Genomic DNA, 20,162 nt, shown 5'->3' with positions numbered 1-20,162 from the left:
GTCTCTCAAATGAATAAATAAAATCTTAAAAAAAAAAAAAAAAGAGCTTCAAAGTGATGATTAAGTTGAAGGGAGAAAGCATAACCTTTTTGCTGATGTTCCGCTCCCGCAACTGTGGGTATGATTCCAGGGGCAATGTGGCTTATTTTGTAGCTGCCTGAACAGGTGTGCAGAATAATAACAATAGGGGGAAGGATATAGTTTACATGTTTACTATTGCCAGCTACTGCTGAGAATTTTTTTTTATTAACTCAGTTTACTATACAAGTCATTACCCTGTGAGGAAACTGAGTCATTACTCAACACAGGATGAACTGATCTTGGAAAGCCCAGGATGGAGAAACAAAGTCTGGCTGCCAGAAGGAGGGGACAGTGACCAGGCTGGTGGTGGAGCATGGTGCCCCTGGGGCGGGAAGGGGGGGGCAACATCAGAAAGAGGCCCCATCAGCAGACAGGTGGCACAGTGTCTCTGATCTGGCTAATCCATGTGGGCCATCCAGGCACCAGCTGGCCTCTGAGAAGACTACAGTAGGCCACAGGGTTCTAGGCAAGAGATCAGAAGGAAAAAAGCTTTGTGCCTCTTATCCACTGTCCCCCCCACATTGCCCCCAGTGCCTAGCGTGGAATCTGGCACATAGTAGGCTTCAATATATACTTGTTGAATGAAGGAGTGAATGAATGAGTATGAAGGAGATGCTAATGAGAATCAAGCAATGCCCCTATCCCAAAAGGATGGGGAACCCAGAACATAATCCAGATAGAGCCTCAGAGAGAAGGAACAAGAATGGATGTTTGGGGGAATGTGGCGGGTAGCTTCTATGATGAACAACACTGACGTCTACCTCCCATAATTCATGTCCTTGTATAATTTCCTCCCCTTGAGTATGGACTGGACTTGAGGAGATAGATTATGGCTAAAGTGATGGGACATCACTCCCAAGATTAGGTTGCAAATCTAGTGGCTTCTCTCTTACGGGCTTTGCTCACTCTAAGGGAAGATAGCTGCCATGTTGATAAAGTACACTATGGAAAGAGTTGTATGGCAAAGACCTGGGTGGAGTCTCCAGCCACAAACCGGTCTAGAATTGAGGTCCTGGGTCTAGTAGCCTCCAACAGCCATGTAAGTGCGCTTAGAAGCTGATCCTCCCTGAGCCAAGTCTTCAGATGACACCATGGTCCCCAGTCAACAACTTGACCACAACCTCATGAGGCATCTAAAGCTAGAGGCACACAGCTAGGCCCCACTGGATTTCTGACACAAAGAAATCATGAGGTAGCAAATGCTCGTTATCTTAAGCTGCTAAATTGTGGGGTAATTTGTTACTTAGTGAGGGGCTACAAACATGTGAGAGGTACAAACCTACAACTGATTAATATTAGAAGAGGCCCACTCACCAAGCTGATTTCATGCTGACTCACTGAAGCATTAAAACAGTGCTTCAGAAATGTAGCAGAATTCTTGATCTGTGCATGAAAGAGAACTATGTATAAGGATAGGAAGAGGTAAGTTATTCTACCATGAGCAGGTTAATATCCAAAGGAGTGCCATTCCTTTCAAAATAGTCACCCTGAGTGACTGTACATTTACTCTAATGACACAATTGTTCCAACCACATCTGGAACAACTCTTAGATATTCCACTTTGAATAGCAAAGATGTTGTTGGTTACATCTCCAAAGTAACAGATACTCAAAGATGGGAACTCTAAAACTTCTTCCTGTGGCTGTGCCTAACCCTGGTGAGCTCCAAGAGAGCTTGGCCCCGGGTGCAAGGTCAGCCGAGAACACTCTGATACCGGTAAAGCCATGGCCTGAGATTTCCTTCTGCTCCTCTCCCTGAGAAGCTGGCTAAGCAGGATGTGAGTGAAGGTTCCTTGAGTTCAATGTAGAAGAGAGTTTCCTCATAGTGGTTTGTAGTGGGGTGCTCTGGTTGGGTTACTAATGTGCCCGAGACCCCGATTTTCTTAGGCTTCCAGGCTTGAGAGGCTGGGGCATCACTAGGGACATCTGTGTTGGTTGTTGCACACGGTTGAGCTGAAGGCAGTGAAGGAGGTGCCCTCTCCCTAGGCAGCTACATCCCCTGCAGAGAGCAACAGCGCCTGTCTGGATGAGGGACCCAACAAGCAAGAATGAAGCCCAAGGGATGGCCAGTGGAGAATAAGGGGATAAAAAGTCCCAGCTTCCAGTCTTCGTAGGTCCCTAATATCTGTCTTCATACCCTGGGATATTTCTGGCCATTTGCAGCAAGGTGAGCCTCCTAATGACACACATGTCCCCTGCAAACGAGAGCCTTTATTTTGAAATATTTGATCTGAAAACATTCCATTGAATTCATAATCTACTGGAAATGCCAACATTCCCTTTCTCAATGAAAGAAGAGGAAGAGCAGTTGGGTTCTCTTTTGTTGTAATTTCAAATGTTGTAAATTTTTGAATGGCTGTAAAGCTGGGCTTAAAAATGTTATCACTGGGGTGCCTGGGTGGCTCAATCGTTAAGCATCTGCCTTCGGCTCAGGGCGTGATCCCGGCGTTCTGGGATCGAGCCCCACATCAGGCTCCTCCGCTATGAGCCTGCTTCTTCCTCTCCCACTCCCCCTGCTTGTGTTCCCTCTCTCACAGGCTGTCTCTCTGTCAAATAAATAAATAAAATCTTAAAAAAAAATGTTATCACCTTCTATAGCAAACAAAGTCACTGACAGTGACTGTCAAAACTCTGAAGAGGCTATTGTTAAAACATCTTGAGGAATTGTTGCAAGGAGCCATTTTAAGCATCAAAATCCAATTTAAAAAATTCTGTTGATGAAAGCAAACTCAAGCTTCTCATTAAAAGTGTTAAAAGATTTTATTTGAAAGTTTCATACAAATTCAATACTTATGTAATATAAGGTAATGCCTCCAGATCCCCTTTAGCTCAGGCTTTTTATATAAAAACTAGCTCTCTTTATGTATTTGTGATATACAAATGGTTGGGAAGCATTGGGACAGTATAAGCCCACTTCTCCAGGGCCCATACCAGTTCAGACCTACCTTCAGAAGAGTGGAGGGTGAGTAGAGGCTGCCCTCCGCCCACAGGCTTCTCTCAGCTGTGTAGAAACCAGGGAGAGGCTAAGAGGGCATGCCACAAAGACAACTAGAGCATCCAACCTCCCCTCTCATCACAGAGCTGTAACCCCAACACCAAGGCCGGATTCTGTTTATTCCTCCCTCCTTGTCCTGGAATGGTAGCCCCTAATGGAGGTGGTGAGTCCTTATCCTCTGAAGGTGGATTAATTTCCAGAAAAGCTTTGAGCCACCTGAGGCTAAATTCACATTCATAAAACACTTTTTAAGATGGCTAATAACATTTGGAGTCCCAAAGAGGCATGAGATAAGTCAATTTTTTAAAAAATTTCCCTAAATGGACTCCAAGGGCAATTTCCTAAGCCAAATGCTTTGATGTCTGCCGTAATCATATTGGTTCCCATGGTTTGCAGGAAGAGCGTCAATTAGATATAAAAGGTCTAAGATGTTTAATTAAAATCATTGTCACGGCTTTATAGCTATGCCTCTTAGGATATGCAAAACAAATTCTCTAAATAGAGGCTTCCAAGAGGCAACTGAAATAGCTTTACTATTGTTTCTAATGAATTTCTAACAATTGAACCGCATAGATCATTTAGACTTTTATCTTCATAACAAAGTGAAAATGATAACAGCTTCAGTTAAGAATTATTGCAAAACATTGACGCTATCTGCTATTAATTTATTTCTATTAATTTCAGGCTAAAGGTAGTGTGCTCGGAAGGCAATTACGATTCATAAGAGAATAATGAAGGAAAAAGAGACCATGGAAATGAGTACAGATGTACAAGTGGAGGGGTAGTGCCTCATAACAAAGCAAAAATCCAAGAATGACATTGATGTTTCCTAGAACTCCAGAGCAAATTTGGGATTTTTCCATCATTTTGCTCAGTGCTTGTTCTATGATTCCCATTTATTTTAAATATGTTTATTTATGCACTGTTAATTTAGAAAATAATGTATGCTTCTTTGGAGAAAAAAATCAGAATACTGCAAAGTAAAAGATGAAAGTCCCCCAGCAATTTATTTTTTATATAAAACATGATTAAAATTTTGACACCCTCCCCCTCTGTTTAACTCTACAGTTCTGTTTTCTCTCACGTTCTCTCTGTTTTGCTCCCCGCTTAGACCTCCCCCTTGTCCCACTTCGGCTTTCCCTCCAGATTCCTTTTGTGGGTTCAGTTCAGCCCATGGGGGTCATTCCTGCTGCTGGCGGCTCTTTTTAAGCGTAACTCCCTGCACCACTGGCTCCCTCTTGTGGCTGTACAGGGTCACTACATACCACTGAGCTGTCAGCCTCTTCCAGAGGCCTGACCCTGGGAGAGCAGTTCCACCCCCACCCAGGTACCTGAACAATTCTGCACGTTGTCACGAGTCAGTCAAGATTCTACCTTCTAACTCTAAAGACATTCCCAGAGAGCAGTTTGGGTCTCCTAATAAATGTGAGCGCTCCTCTGACCCCCTCATGATTTCTCAGGTTCTTCTGTGTGTGAGGGTTTCCAAGATGTATCAAAAGAAGACACCTGCACTGTGTTCTATCAAAACACGCACCTGAACTGTGTTGTTTAATTCAGATTTGCTTAGAGTAGGGACACCTGGGTCGCTCAGTTGGCTAATCGTCTGCCTTCAGCTCAGGTCATGATTCTGGGGTCCTGGGATGGAGCCTCTCATTGGGCTCCTGCTCAGTGGGGAGCCTGCTTCTCCCTCTCCCCCTGCTTGTGCTCTCTGTCAAGTAAGTCTTTAAAAAAATTTTTGCTGCGAGTAGAACTTAAACATTCTCATATGAAGATAAATACATCTATAAATATGTGAGGCGATGGATGTGCTCGTTAACTAGACAGAGGAAAGTTTTCACAATGTATACACATACCAAATATTTTACAATTTAATATGTCAATCCATGAATAAAGCTGGGGGGAAAAAGCAAAGTCTGCAGGGTTGAAGTTCGTGTGTGTGTCAGAGAATGCGAGGGTATGGGTGAGAGAAGTATGTGTGTGTGTGTTGTATGCAAATGTAGCTGGGAGGAGAAAAAGAGGAGTGACAAAGGGTTCTGCATCTCTTTACAGATCTTGGGGAGGAGGATTCTAAAATTCATCTGCTGGGTGCCTGGGTGGCTCAGTCAGTTAAGCATCTATCTGCCTTCAGTTCGGCTTATGATCCCAGAGTCCCAGGATACAATCCTACATCTGACTCCCTGCTCGGCGGGGAGTCTGCTTCTCCCTCTGCCCCTCACCCCACTTCTGCTTGCTCGCTCTCTCAAGTAAATGAAATTTAAAAAAGAATTTTTTAAATATTAAGCAATCAAAATATACCAGCACTGGGGATGCTGAAAGGAGCCAGACATGATCCTGGTACCAAGGCTCTCTTCCACAACTAATGGGAGACAGTTTATAGGAAACACTGGGCTAGGAACAAACACTGAACGGCACAGAAACAGAAGATGTGAGGTTGAGCCTCTCCTCCCCCACTAAGTAGCTTTGTGACCTTTGAAATAGTGCAGGATAGTCGGAAGAAAGGCAAACAGGGACAAGGGGCCCCCCCACCCTAAGAGGAAACCACCCTTAAAAGGATTTTACACCAGCATGGAAGGAGCCCTCCACCCTTCCCCATGTGATAGGTAGATGACAAAAACCTGTTTGGATGACAGGCACAGGGAGGGTTAATCAGATTAAAACAGACCGCCAAGGAGCCCATAAAAAACCCTAGACTTAAAAACTCCGGGGGCAACCCTCTGGGGTCCCCTCCCTCCCTGGGAGCTTTGTACTATCGCTCAATAAACTTTGCTTTGCTGCCCACCACCCTGGTCTACCTCTTCATTCTTCAAAGCGGCGTGACCAAGAACCTCAGGCACTAAAGGGACAGAAATTCTGTAACAGAAATAGTCACTTAACCTCATCGAGTCTCAACTTTTCTTCATCTGTGAAATGAGGACAAAAACACCCCCTCATTTTTCTTCGTTGCCTCCTTGTGAGGGTCAGTTGAACTAATAGGTGAACATGCTCTGAAAACCCCATACAAATGCAGCTAGGTGCTGTTATTATTTTCAATATAATTTGGCTCCTCAAAAAGCTGTATTTCTCAAAATACTTTCCTACAACTTGTGCCTGGAAATTCTGACCCATGGAGTCACTCTTTAAGGGGTTTTCCTAACTGGCCAAGGCTTTGTTACCTGAAGGGCCCAATGGTAATCTGCAGCAGCTAGTCTGTCAGACATATCTCTCTGTGGATTACATCTCCTGGCATGCCAGTGGAAAGGCTCATGTGGGAACTGGCCTGGTGACTCACCCCACACAGCAGGCCAGGGTTCTAGCTCTTTAACTGGAACTCCTGACCATTGTGTTACCTACCCAGTGGCTCCAGCACCAAGATCACCCAGGCTGTACCATATCTCTCTTTCCCCAAGAGTTTCCAAGCATCGTCCCCATTTGGGCTGGGTCATATTTTTTGGTATTGCTACTGCTACCATAGTGGGGTAACCCATAGCTCAGTTCTGATACAAGTTTGTAGCAGAGGCCGACATGCCCAGCCAGTATCTCCTTGGCACTCACCTCTAAATACCAACAGCTGTTTTTGTAAACACCTGATTTTTCTTTGCTGAGGACAGTTTTGGTATGCCAGTGAGTCAATGCCCCCAGTTGCAGCCCTTAGGCAAAGACGGAGGAGGTGTGGGTGGATAAATACATAACTTTCTCATCCCTCAGGCGGTGGGTAATTGAGGAATATTCCAGAGTGTTTCCCAGTGGGATTAAGTCCCAGGGCCTCCCAGGGGCTCTTGCTTGATTATACACCCTTATTGTCTTCCTGCCCCTCCCTGTCTCTACCAGTGCTTCCTGGAATCCCCTCACAAATACACTACTTGCACCCAAATCCTTGTGTCTGAGTCCGATTCAGGAAAACCCAACCTAAGACAGTTGGTACTGGAAGTTCTCCTGGGAAGCAGACCCTTGTAATGGAATTGTGGAATCGGATCACTCAGCAGCCCAGTGGTAACGAGCCCCCATTGTTATGTGGAGCTTTGAAAGATTCTAGAAGATTCTCCCCTTAGCTTGTGGATAAGTTCAGTGAGACTTGTTTGCAGTGCTGAAATGGAGTCCGTCGGAAGGATATGCATCAGCTTATGCAATAGCTATGTCACATCAGAGATACGGCGGCAAAAGATTATAGGGCTGGTTAATTGTTGAAGAAAACGACAGGCTCAGATCAGCCAACCATCAACTTAGAACGCAGCGTGAAAGCCAGAAGGCTTTGGGGTGCCTGGGTGGCCCAGTCAGTTAAGTGTCCCACTCTTGGTTTCGCCTCAGGTCATGATCTCAGGGTTGTGAGATAAAGCCCCAGGTCAGGCTCTGAGCTCAGTGAGGAGTCTGCTAAAAGTTTCTCTATCCCTCTGCCCCTCCTCTCTCTCTCTCCTTCTCTCAAAATAAATAAATAAATAAATAAATCTTAAAAAAAAAAAAAGAAAAAGCCAGAAGGCTTCTCAGGCAGCATTTTTAAAACCCTCATCTGCAGCTGGAGGGCCAGTCATAAAGAAAACCAGGTCTAGGACCGGATTTTCAGGCTGTTGCAGTAACAAGAGAAGCTGGCGTCACAGCCTTGGCATGTCTCCTATGGGGAAGTGAGGGCCATGATAAGAGCGGGACCCTGAGATAGGAAATCTGGGGTGATGTGCCCTAGGACCTCTAGGTTGGCAACAGTAGCCCCCTCCCACTAGCTAAGAGAGCAGCCCCCTAACCTGGAGATAGACAAAAGCCTCCCCCAAGCTGATACCTTGCTAGACAGTGTTTGCTAGCCTCAAGATTTGCTCCTGCATCCCCTCTTTGCAGCTATATTAATAATTACGGTCAAGTCTTAGTAAGGCTTGGAAAGTGAGTAATAGCCCTGCTATGGGAAGGAAGGGATCATTCACAGAACCTGGCCTGCGTTCTAATGGACTCCCAGGGGAGTTCTGCCACTGTTCAATATATCCATCCTGCGTATACACTGAAGATCTAAAACATCTTGTCCCTTCATGTTAGTGGCTTGAAATTGGCCATGGTGGAAGTATGTACAAACTAAAAATCAGCAAATGCCACACATTCATATCAGAGGTTTTTCTTCTCCTTCTCCCCCCTCAAGCCACTTCCCCTCCGCTTCCCCGGTCTTCTCCTTCTTGTTAGAGAGCTGGCCTATCAGCATACCACTGTGAGACAGGGACCATGGAAACAAGCCCCAAGTGAAAAATATTGTGCAGCCAGGGTGCCTTCTATTGGTTTTTATAATTAGACAGCTTCTCTTACAGAACAGAAACAGGATGCGGCCAGGAGTCTGTCCCATACACAAGCCGGGTTTAAGACCCCGGCTCCAAAAACCACCAATGAGCTGCCTGAGTTGCCGGCCCATATCGACCAATCAGGATTAGTTTTTTCCAACCAATCAGGACAAGGTCTTTCCAACCAATCAGGATGAAGCACTGCTTTTCTTTCCCTTATTGGCAGAGTGGGAACCTGAGGAGGCGCTTTCTCTACGTCAGGAGGGCTTCCGCTTTGTTTTAGGGGCCAAGCTTGGCTAATTATTTTCTGTTGGTGTGTATGGTTGTTTGGTGTGGGTTGTCCTTGTGTCTTTTAGCTGGGTTTTGGCCCAAGATCCCGGTTCTAGGAACAATAAGAACGGAAGGAAGACTGGTCCACATGAGTCCACTGGACCCATTTTGAGACTGACTTGGGCCATTTATCCCAGGGTTACATTGTGGTCCACTCGAACAGGGGCCACGGTGGTGTTTGGGGTCCCTTGTTACCAGTTTCCAGCTCAGATCCTGAAAAGATCTAGGTATTCTTGGGGCGCCTTGGTGGCTCAGTCATTAAGCGACTGCCTTCGGCTCAGCGCGTGATCCCAGCATTCTGGGATCAAGCCCCGCATCAGGCTCCTCCAATGGGAGCCTGCTTCTTCCTCTCCCACTCCCCCTGCTTGTGTTCCCTCTCTTGCTGGCTGTCTTTCTCTCTGTCAAATAAATAAAATCTTAAAAAAAAAAAAAAAAAGAAGATCTAGGTATTCTTTCCTCCGTGTATAATTACTGGGGTAAACAGCTACGGGAACCTTTAGGGGAGGAGCTACCAAGTATATGTAATAATAGCATGTAGCAGGGTTCTTAATGTGCTCTGGCTCTGACGACTGACATCTAGAATCTGGATGAGAGCTGCCATTCTTCATTGTGGCAGCTGACACCAGCCTTTGTTCGTTTGCTCTTGATCTTTTCAGTTACGTAGGCCAAGAAGTTCCCCTACCAGCTCCCCTGACCTCCATGTGCACCATGTTCTAGCAGTCATTATCAAAGGCCTTTGGAGGGTTGTCTCTCTGCCTTGCTTGCCATTATGGCAATTACTTCCACCTTGCCTTTGATGGGCAAATGCCTCCGCCAACACACACATAATGACTAGAGCCGGATTCTAACCTAACACCCACTTCAGTCTTGGTCTGTAGAAGACAGCCACTGCTAAGCTGCTCAGGGATGTTGGTGTCAGCCCTCCTAACTAATGGGTTCTTTATCCAATGAAGAAAGTGTCTACTGTACCTTTACCAGGATGTGAGTCCTGATTCATGAGAGTGCCCACAAATCAAAAAGTTCTATCTTATTTCCTATCCCCCAGTCCTGACTCAACACTCTGAAGATATATTTCCATACATGTTCTCCTGGTCCCTCAGCCTATAAACAGGATGGATATATTGATCAGCTAGCAGAACTGACCTGGGAGCTTGTTAGAAATGCAGAATCGCAGGGACACCTGGGTGGCTCAGTTGGTTAAGCGTCTGCCTTCAGCTTGGGTCATGATCCCAGGGTCCCTGCTCAGCAGGAAACCTGCTCCTCCCTCTGCCTGCCATGCCCCCTGCTTGTGCTCTCTCTCTGACAAATAAATCTTGAAAATCTTAAAAAAAAAAATGCAGAATCTCAGGCTCATCCCAAACATTGAATCAAAATGTTTTTAATGAGCTCCCAGGTGATTTGTATCCATATTTAAGGATGAGAAGCCCTGCTTCAGAACTATCCAGAGACCCCAGCAGAAAAGAGTCTTCAGTTTCTTAGGTCTGAATAAAATAACTAACTCTTTCCAATACCATCATCACCATCCCCCTTGTTACTGTCAGTGACTGTCCCCACTATCATCATCGGGCAGTATCCATGAGGTAGGCACTTCATCATGGACCATTTTATAACAGCACATATGGAGCAGACAATGCCTTGCCCTAGTTGACCCCATTTCCATAGATATATTTGTAAAGTAAACCATTTTTTTTCATCCTCTGACAGGATTCCGTAGCTTATTTGCTTTCACTTAGAGTTTTAAATCACCTTCCCCAGCAAGTCCCACTTTCCCCAACTCCTCCACGCTCAACTGCTTCTCATCTGCCCAACACGCCAGGTTCCTTCCTCACCCTGCCCCTACACCTTTGTGCACTTACTCGAAGGCTCTGCTATTGTCAGAACAGCCAAAGACAACAATGCTTCAACTGGCAGGAAACAGTCTTCACACTCAGGATTTCCTATTATGTGCAGCCTTTTCCAGAAACACAATTGCATCTAAAAATAGAAACTGCCTGGATTTACCTTCATCTCAACACAATGACTCCACGGCCACTGTGACTGGCCTTGAATGAGGGCCAAATACTTTGAAACACGGAGACACTCTATCAATGGAGGTGAAGGAAGCCACTTCCAGGGACTTCCAAGCGAGGGTAGGCAGCTGTTTACTTATTCCCCATTCTTTTGTTATTTTGCTTGATTTTGCCAGTAAGGCTGGGGTAGGAGGAAGGAAAGAGAGGAAGACGGGGGGCCATGGACCAAAAGGAAGGAATGCAGGGGAGAGGGCTAAGGAAGACCGGGAGGTGGGAGTGATAAGTATGGGGCGGAGGAGGTGACTCAAGAGAAAAGGAAAAGTGGCAGGTGTGTTGTTGAGGAAGAAAAGTGAACTGGAGAGGGAAGAGAGGAAAAGGACTGCAGTAGGATTTTCAGCAGTCTCCACGCAGCTGGAATGGTCAGGACTTCACAGCTGGCACATGGTTTCCTGAGAGTGGAGAATGAAGAGAACCACGTTTAATGTCCATGCCAAGTTTGGTGTTATTTCCTTCTTTACAATCCGCTGAGTAGCATAACTGCCTCTGGGGAAGAGAAATTCTCACCTCTATCCTCATTCTCTTCTGTCTGTGTGTGTTGGGGAGGGAGAGGGGTGGAGGATGGGGGAGGTCAAACAGCATCTTGAAAGCTAGAGAGGTGTCTGTCCCGTCAACCTGAGACCAGAGAAAATAAGCTGCCACTAGATTGTATGGAGCTAAATGCATTTACATGGAATTAGGCTCCTGTTTGAGAAGAAACCGCAGCCTGGGAATTAAGCCCTGGGATGGATATTGGAGAAGGTGATCCTGGTAGAGAGTTTCTAGTGATGATTCTGGGAGACCATTTTTCACGACCTGGAAATTCAGAAGCAAATGGGAAACTGGTAAGAAATCAGGAGACAAGTGCGGTGGAAGTTACCTGGAGAGAAATAAGCAGAAGGCTGGGAGCTTTCCAGGGCTGGCAAGCTCTCCTGACTCAGAATTAAGCAGACCTAAGGGTAGCCCCAGCTCTGCCCATTACCAGTGTGGGATCTGGAAGCATTCTCTTCCCTTCTATAAGCCTCAGGGGCCCTATCTGTGAAACCCAGAGGAGGACACCCACTTCATAAGATGTTTGTGACGATTCTGTGGTTTGTGAATGAAAAGTTCCACTTCCTGTTTGTTCTATTCAGGGGATTTATAGGCAGAGTCGGGATTCAGGAGGTGTTAACAAAAGAGCTGTGACCTGAAGTGAGACATTGGACCAGAGAGAGAGAAGGGGATGCAAGGGAGCCAAAAGTAGAGTTCACATCGGACCTGGTGAATGGGCAGAGAACACTGGCACCTAAGGACCTAGACTATGTGAGGCAGGAAGAAATGCTGGTGGTGGAGAAAGAGCCAGGTTCTCGTACATACTGTGCCTCAGGCAATGTTCCCTCTGGGAGCATTCCAGTTAATAAGTGAACATAGTGAGAATTAAAATGTAATCATTTTGCAACCCCTAGTGAAATAAAGGACCTAGCTACTGATCATTGTGTCAGTTATCAATTTACTGCCTCTCAGCCCCCTAACCACCCTTCAGTACCTGCTCTGTAATAATGGATTGGACTCTTGAAGCGTTTTTTACAATGAGTACGATGTTAAGCTTTGTCAGTAGAGGGCGCAGGAGGGACATCGCCGGAGGAAGGGGGCTTTAGTCAATGGCATTGGAGTACTGTTTTTCTTGCTCCTGCCACATGGCCTCTCAGCAGTGTTTGCTTCTGCCCCAGCCACGTGCTTACGATGTGCAGTCCCTCAGAGACCTAAGAGTCCTAGCGTGGGCCCAGTGACCACCTTCGCCTCAGCACTTGTGATGGAGACACTGTGCACCCCAGGCCTCACCAGGCAGTAAAGCCCTGACTCCTCCTGCACTCTGTTCTCCACCATCAGCTGCCTTGTGCCTGAGGACGTTGGTCCTTCTGGTCCTCCCAACATGAATGCTGCCCACCAGGCCATCCCCCCATAGCAGCACCCTGCATCCATGGGTTCCTGCTTGCTTCCTGGTGACTATGGACTAGATGTGGCCGAGAGGCCCAGTGAGCTTAACTGCCTTCATCTAGTGTCCGGCAACCAGACCTGCTCCAACTAAGTGGGAGCTTCAGTCTTCAGGGAACCCCCCTTCCAAGCTCATTTCTCCACGAGTATTCTCCCTTAGATATTGGATACCATATACCATACTTCCTCATTGTTACTCTCCCATCACAGTTAATCATTCTTTATATGACCACCCCTGCTGTGTGATTTCTGTTTCCTGGGTGGGCCCAGACCAACACAATAGGAATGCCTGCTACTAACCTCGTGAAGAGACAGCCAGAGTCACATGGCCTTGCTGGAAACACAACACACCTATAAGGTATTCTTGTCAAAACATCAATCTTGAATCTAAGCAAGTCTTAGACACAAGTATTCAAGAAACACACAGGATACAGGGACATGTCAAATGATACCATCAAATGCAATGAGCAAAAATCCAGGCTGTAGGAAACTCCAAGGAAAAATATCTCAAATTCTCCAACAAATGAAAGAAAGAATCTATAAATTAAAAGGGACTTAGAAGACCTATTAACCAATTAAAATTCATTGACCTTCTTTGGATCTGGATTCAAACAAATTGTTAAAAAAAGATTTATGAGACAATGGAGGAAATTTACTGGGCATTTGATGACATTGAGGTAATTATTTTTAAAACTACAAGAGCTAATGAAGGAAATATGAACACTGGATGTTTGATGATATTAAGGGAATTATTTTTCTTTTTGGATATGATAATACTGTGAATATTTTTAAGAGCTTTGATATTTTAGGTTTACTTACTGAAATATTTTTTTTAATTTTAATTTTTTATTATATTATGTTAGTCACCATACAGTACATCCCTGGTTTCTGATGTAAAGTTCAATGATTCATTAGTTGCATATAACACCCAGTGCACCATGCAATATGTGCCCTCCTTACTACCCATCACCAGTCTATCCCATTCCCCCACCCTCCTCCCCTCTGAAGCCCTCAGTTTGTTTCTCAGAGTCCATAGTCTCTCATGCTTCATTCCCTCTTCTGATTACCCCCCCTTTCTTTATCCTACTTACTGAAATATTAACAGATGAAATGGTATGATGTTGGGGATTTGCTTCAAAATAACCCATGCATGGTTGGGAGAATATATTGGCCCTGAGTCGATAATATCAAAGCTGGGTGATGAGTACACAAGCTGATTAAAAACATTTTTAAATTCCTACAAGTTGATAAGGAAAAAGGCAACCTAAGTGAAAAATAAGCAAAGGGTATAAATAGGCAATCCATGAGAGAAATATACATGGCCAAAGGAACATGTAAACGTGCTCAGCCTTGCTGTTGCAAGTATAAGACAACAATGGAAGATCAATGAGATTATGGGGGTAAATGGATATTCCCAATGGTATTACCATATTGAAGGACAATTTGGCAGAATTTTTCAAATGTAAAATGGGCATTTCTGTAAACCCAATAGTTTTGCTTCTAGATATATCTATCTTAGAGAAATGGTCAAATATATGGACAAGAATATTTGTTTATTGCAATATTTTTTTGAAATAGCAACACCCTAGAAGCAAAGTTAGTATCCATCAATGGAGAAGTGGTTAACAAAAAGGAGTAGTGAGGACATGATATGATATATCCACATAATGGGTCCTCTGTAGCCATTTTAGGAGGATTCATGCGCTGACATAGTAAGGCACTCTAAGACATATTGTTTAGTGCAAAAAGCATGTTACAGAGTAATGTGTTCCGACTGATCCGATTTCTGTAAAAATAAAACTAAATTAATACACCTGGGGGGAGGAAACACCTAGAATGTGTCCCCTTAAAAATGGCATATTGTAAATGTTTACATTTGTGTGTAAATGTACTTATATACATATGACTTTGTATATACACATATTCTGCTTTGTTGATTTTTCATAATAACCTCATGGTGCTTATATAATTTACTTTTACTTTGTAAGTGTTTACTAAATTTGGCAGGAAATAAATCATTAGTGACCTGAGCATTAGTGATCCATCCAGGGCATGGCAGGAGACCAAAGGCAGGGGAGTGGGAGCATGGTGGAACCAGAGGCTATGCCCACAGCCAGACCCTGGCCCACCCTGGCCCACCCTACTGCCTGGTCCCATTAACACATAGGTAACCAGCCAAGTTTTAAGACAGAGAAAGCTCAAATAAGTTTTTCCTATTTAAAAGGGTTTCCTCAAATGTGTCTTGTCATTGGACTTTCAGGCCAGCTAGTCCAATTCCTGATTTTTAAGGATAAGAAAGCTGAGGTCCAGGGAAGCTAAGGGAGTTACCCAAGGCCTCCAGATTATTTGGCATTTTAAAAAGGTCTCTTGCAAAGTACTAAGAGGACAACCAGGAAAGCATTCCCAGGAAACCTCTGAACATTTGGGAACCATGAGGAAGTAACTAAGGAATTATGTGTTCAGGATAAGCATTCAGATTAGAATTCCTGCAAAGTTGCTGACAGCCGTGTATGAGTGACCAGCATCCAGTGGTAAATCAGCAGGATCAGGAGAATGAATCATCCCAGGCTTTGTTCTTTGTAGGACAGCACATTTTTCTCTGGCTCTCTCTGTTCTATATCAGGGGATTGTTTCCATCAGGGTCACTGGGCTGAAGGACCCACTAAATCTGGCCTCAATCCTGTCTTGGCAAGCGGCCATGGCCAGGGTGATGGAGGAGTGTTTACACATGTCAGATCCCAGGAACATTTTCTCTGTTCTGTCTGATAAAGGCCAGAGTCAGATAGGCAGCAGTGAAGAGCACTGGATGAAGAGTCGGCTTGCCTGGGGCTGTTTCTGTTCTGCCCTGAATCCAGCTGTGTGAGATTGAACTGGTCACTCAAGCCTTTCTAAGCAGGCAAAATAAACAGGTGAGATGTGACTCCCTGCCCTTCTGTCTCAGGAACCTGCTTTGGGGATGAAAGTAGCTTCCAGCCTAAATATCCATTTTCAGAATCTGTTCTCTCAAGCAGAGTGAAGAGAAAGTGCAGGTTTATAGCCTTGACTAGTGTAGAACCAAGGTCAGATGTAAGGAAGAGAAAGAATCAATGTTGACCTCACTACCCTATCCAGGCAGAGCAAGGAGGCTTATCCTTGGAGCCAACTCTTTGTAGCAGCTGCCTGGAGTGCTGTGTTGAGAAGGATCTGAAGGAAAGCTGAGCTCAGGGAAGAGAGTTCTCCGGCCCATGAATCATCGATGTCAGCCATGAGTGAGGAGGGTGAGGACACACCATGTTTTTGTTACTCTTGCACCTAATTACTGTATTTATGGTCCTATAGCCATGAACCCAGGAACCCAATATGAAGCAGGAAAATGCATGTGATGAAACCTTTTCCGAAAAAAAATTTCAGGAAGCTGGCTCATTTGGGATATCATTAGTAGATAAGAGAGTGGCAAATCTGGATGCCTGGGTTCTGTTCTTTGGCCTGTCACTAAATAACTAATAATCTTGGAGGAAATCAATATGTTGGGATCTTGATGCTGGGATCCGTATGTTCTGGCTCTGCTGTGGGCTGAGGTGTGATAAGGAAGGCTACTAGAGGGTCTTTGGAAGTGGCGGTGACTTGTAGACCAGCCCTGATGCTCCCGCAGCCACAGGAAGTGTTTTTTTATGGGCAGTTTGGCCCAGTTTTGTCTTGTTTTAATTAATGCTGTAATTGTACAACATTAAAAAAATAAGGTGAATTATAAATTTTTCAATTATGATACGTAAAAAGGGCAGAAAAGAGAAACCAAAAGAAAATTACCCATATTCCTTTTTTTTTTTTTTTAAGAGTAGTGGGGAGGGGCGGGGAGAGAGAGAGAATCTTCGGCAGGCTCCATGTCCAGTGCAGAGCCTGTCACAGGGCTGGATCTCACAACCCTGAGACCATGACCTGAGCTGAAATCAAGAGTTGGATGCTTAACCAACTGAGCCACCCAGGAGTCCCCCCAGAATTACCTGTATTCCCATCACTCAGATCCAACATTTGATATCTTGTATTCCCGTGATCTGAAGAGAATTTGATGTAAATGTCTTCTGTGATAACTAATAGAGTCACTTTTTTGGGCTCATGTTCAAGAAATTGAACCACAAACCAAGAGAATGTTGTATATTAAATATTCATTAAATAACTATTTAACACAATTAATTGGTAATAATAATTTCATGTTATTTTATTATCATTATTATTATGAATGACTAACCAGGGCCAAATGAGGGTGACACTCTTTACACCAGCATCACTTCTAACTTTGCATATGAAATTGAAGGCAAACCAGGCTCTTTTTGAAATTACATGTAAAAGTGAGTGAGGACCAGAAAGTAACAAATAAAAATAATAAACTATTTTTAAAATTTTTATTTGATGCTGCTAACTTATCTTATTTGATAAAATAAAAATGAAAATCACTTGCAAGTATGAAGGAAAACCCTAGGGTAGTTTTCCAAGGCAGGGTGAAGCATCATAATACACAGTACTATTTAAACCTATTGGCTCTGACGTCAGACGGGCTAAAATCCTGGCTCTCCCAAATAAGAAGGATAATAGTCTACTACTTCATAGGATTGTTGTGAGGATTAATTGAATTAACACATATATGTAGGTGAATTTATGTATCAACTTGACTGAGCCAACTGAGTAAAGCAGATGGCCTTCCCGAATGTGGGTAGGTCTCAGCCTATCCATTGAAGATCTCTCCTCTCTGCCTGACTTCAAGCTGGGACATCAGTCTTGTCCTGCCTTCAGATTCAACTTGAACTGGAACTATATCCTCAAGTCTCCTGGGTTGCCTGCTTGCCAACTGCAGGTCTTGAGATTTCTCAGCTTCCATGCTCATGGGAGCCAGTCCCTTACTATAAATCCTTTTACGTATGTGTACATATATATCTTATTGTTGTGTTAGAGTTCTCCAGAGAAACAGAAACATGTCAAGTCCTTAGGACATTGTCTAGCACATACCAAGCACACAATAAGTGTGCTGTTAGATGCATTATGTTGAACCAAACACGAGGAAATTAATTCTGCATTGGGCTCCCTTGGAAGATCTCTATGTACAGAGCAGAAACTGTTGCTAGGACTGAGAAGAGGAGTCCCCTCGCCACAAGAACTAAAATGCAACAACAAATGCCAGAAGGTTCTCAAGTTCAGAAGCTATGCCACTGAAGTTGTAGTTCAGAGCCTCTCCCTCTCCCATCTACACAGCACACCATTGCCAGAACATTCTTTCTAAAGCGCTTTCTAAAATGCTACCAGCTAAGGGCGTCTGGGTGGCTCAGTCGGTTAAAATGCTAGCTGCACATTGAGGGTGAGCTCATTCATTGATCCCATGCGTATCTATTGAGGCACGGGCGTGGCCCTGGGGATACAACAGTGAGTGAAATACCACATCCCTGTCCGGGGAGCATGGAGCCTAGCGAGGAAGCCAGACACCCACACATACAGGCACCTCTCTGGGCTTAAACTGATACAGCAACAAAAAAGAACAACAAAGAACTTGGTGCTGCGGAGGGGATCACTGAGGAGACCCTAATTCAGAAGGCTTTCCTGCAACTCCCTTTACTTCATACCCACCTCATCCCAGTGCATCATTTCGATTTAGGTTCGATGACTTTTTTTGTCTTACAGATACTACGGACAGTCACTCACAGATGGGAGGCCTCTCAGAGTGGGCGAACCAAGGACATGACAGCATTTGCCCCAGATTACCCACCTCAGGCATGGAGGGATCTGGATATGAACTTGGATCCATCTTCTTCCTCCTTTCCGCTCCCCTCATCCTCTCCCATTCTCCCCCTCCCCCAGCATCACTGGGGAACACCCACTCTGCCTTGCCCAAGCTGTTCCCAGTTGTCCTGCTTCTCGCTGCTGCTCAGCTAAGCCCCTCTGTGTGGTCCAACCCTAAGTGCAACGGGAGAGGAAAGAAGGAGGGGCCGGCACAGGCCAAAGGCGGTAAGGAACACGAGGGGGTTTCTGTTGGACCTTGAAGGCTGTGTGGGATGTAGGATTTAGGTAAGAGAAATGTGGAGAACTAGGGCCTGGATCTGGAGAGCCATGGAAGAGGTACTGCATGCTGCCAGTGACCGACACGAAGCCGTCTGAGCGGTCTGGGAGAGCTGTAGGAGGTGGGATGTTAACGGGGCTAGGCAAGTCAGGGTCGTATTACCGTGGAAAAAACAGACAACATGGCTGCCCTCAAGGAATCCTCTACTGACTGGAAATTGAGAAGAAAAAAAAAATTCCTTTTAATAACTCCTCATGCCCAGGCACAATTCAGGGCACCGCATAGTTTCCAAAGTTCAATACCAGACTGACGGGCTGAAATTCTTTTGAACTCAGTAGAGAGCCGACTCCAAACCTTCCCATCTGCTGACTCCTTTGTACAGGAAGACCACATTTTCCATTTGCCTTAAAACAGCTTAACATTTTTGCTGCATTACTGAGGCCACTTTAATTTATCACTTTGTTTTAAAGAACCACACCATCCAAAAATAGCACAAAATTACTCATTCTGTTTGAGGGTAGATGGTACTGTAACCTTTACAGGAGGCGTGTAATCTCTCATTGATTGGGCCAGTGTGAATACAGTCCCGATTTTCTGTGCGTTTTAACGGTCTCGAACGGGAGCTGCTCAGTTTTTGTGAAGCAGGTTACCTGTTTTACTCACGGCCAGAGCCACTGAAGGAGGGCTGAGCCGCCTCAGAAGGAAGCTGCACAGCTGGGCTCTGAATCCTCCCTTGTCCAGGCTCAGGCAGGCTTAGATATTTTAGAAAGAGTTGACTTACCAAACCTTCTCTCTCCCAGCTTTTCGTAATGTTATTTCATGTCTCTATTTCTAAAGCGTTTAGTTTTTCATGGGATTTCATATTTTAAGCATAGAAGAACATAGTTTAGGATTTCACTGGGGCCTGGCAGATCATTTGAAGAGAGAATTTTTTGAGAAATAGAAGTCAGGGCTGTTTTTTCCAGAAATTTTGTTGGGGTTATTTGTGATCGTTCTTATTTTTATAGCAATTATAGTTTCCCCACCACTTGCCTTTGCCCCTCCCCCCCCCCAAGTACATAAAAGGGACTCCTTTGAGTGGTCTGTCCTGAAAAATCACCATAATGGAATATATATGAGGATTAGGCATAGAAATGTCAGGCCTTATTAAGTCTCAGTAGTCAAACTCGCTCTTGTGTTTCCCATTACTGCTCCAGTCTTTGAGACCTTCCAGAGAGGAAGAATTCTGCCTGTCCCATAGGAAATGCAGCCCTTCCCCCAGACTTAGCAGAACCTTGCCTGGGGTCAGTCATTATTGGAAGCCTGCAATGTTTTCCACTTTTGTTGACTTTTAGAAAATTCTATTTCAGAGGAGACCTTTGGGAGCTTCATGTAATCAAATTCTGTCAAGGAGGGGAAAGTCTAACTGTTAGTATATTATTAAATGCCCTGTATAACCACAGAATCTGGGCATTCATAATCCCTCTCCCCAAGGAGCTCAGAGAGCTT

Source organism: Ursus arctos, unplaced genomic scaffold (assembly GCF_023065955.2).
Source record: "Ursus arctos isolate Adak ecotype North America unplaced genomic scaffold, UrsArc2.0 scaffold_20, whole genome shotgun sequence".
Lineage (NCBI taxonomy): Eukaryota > Metazoa > Chordata > Mammalia > Carnivora > Ursidae > Ursus > Ursus arctos.
This window is presented reverse-complemented; position numbering follows the sequence as displayed.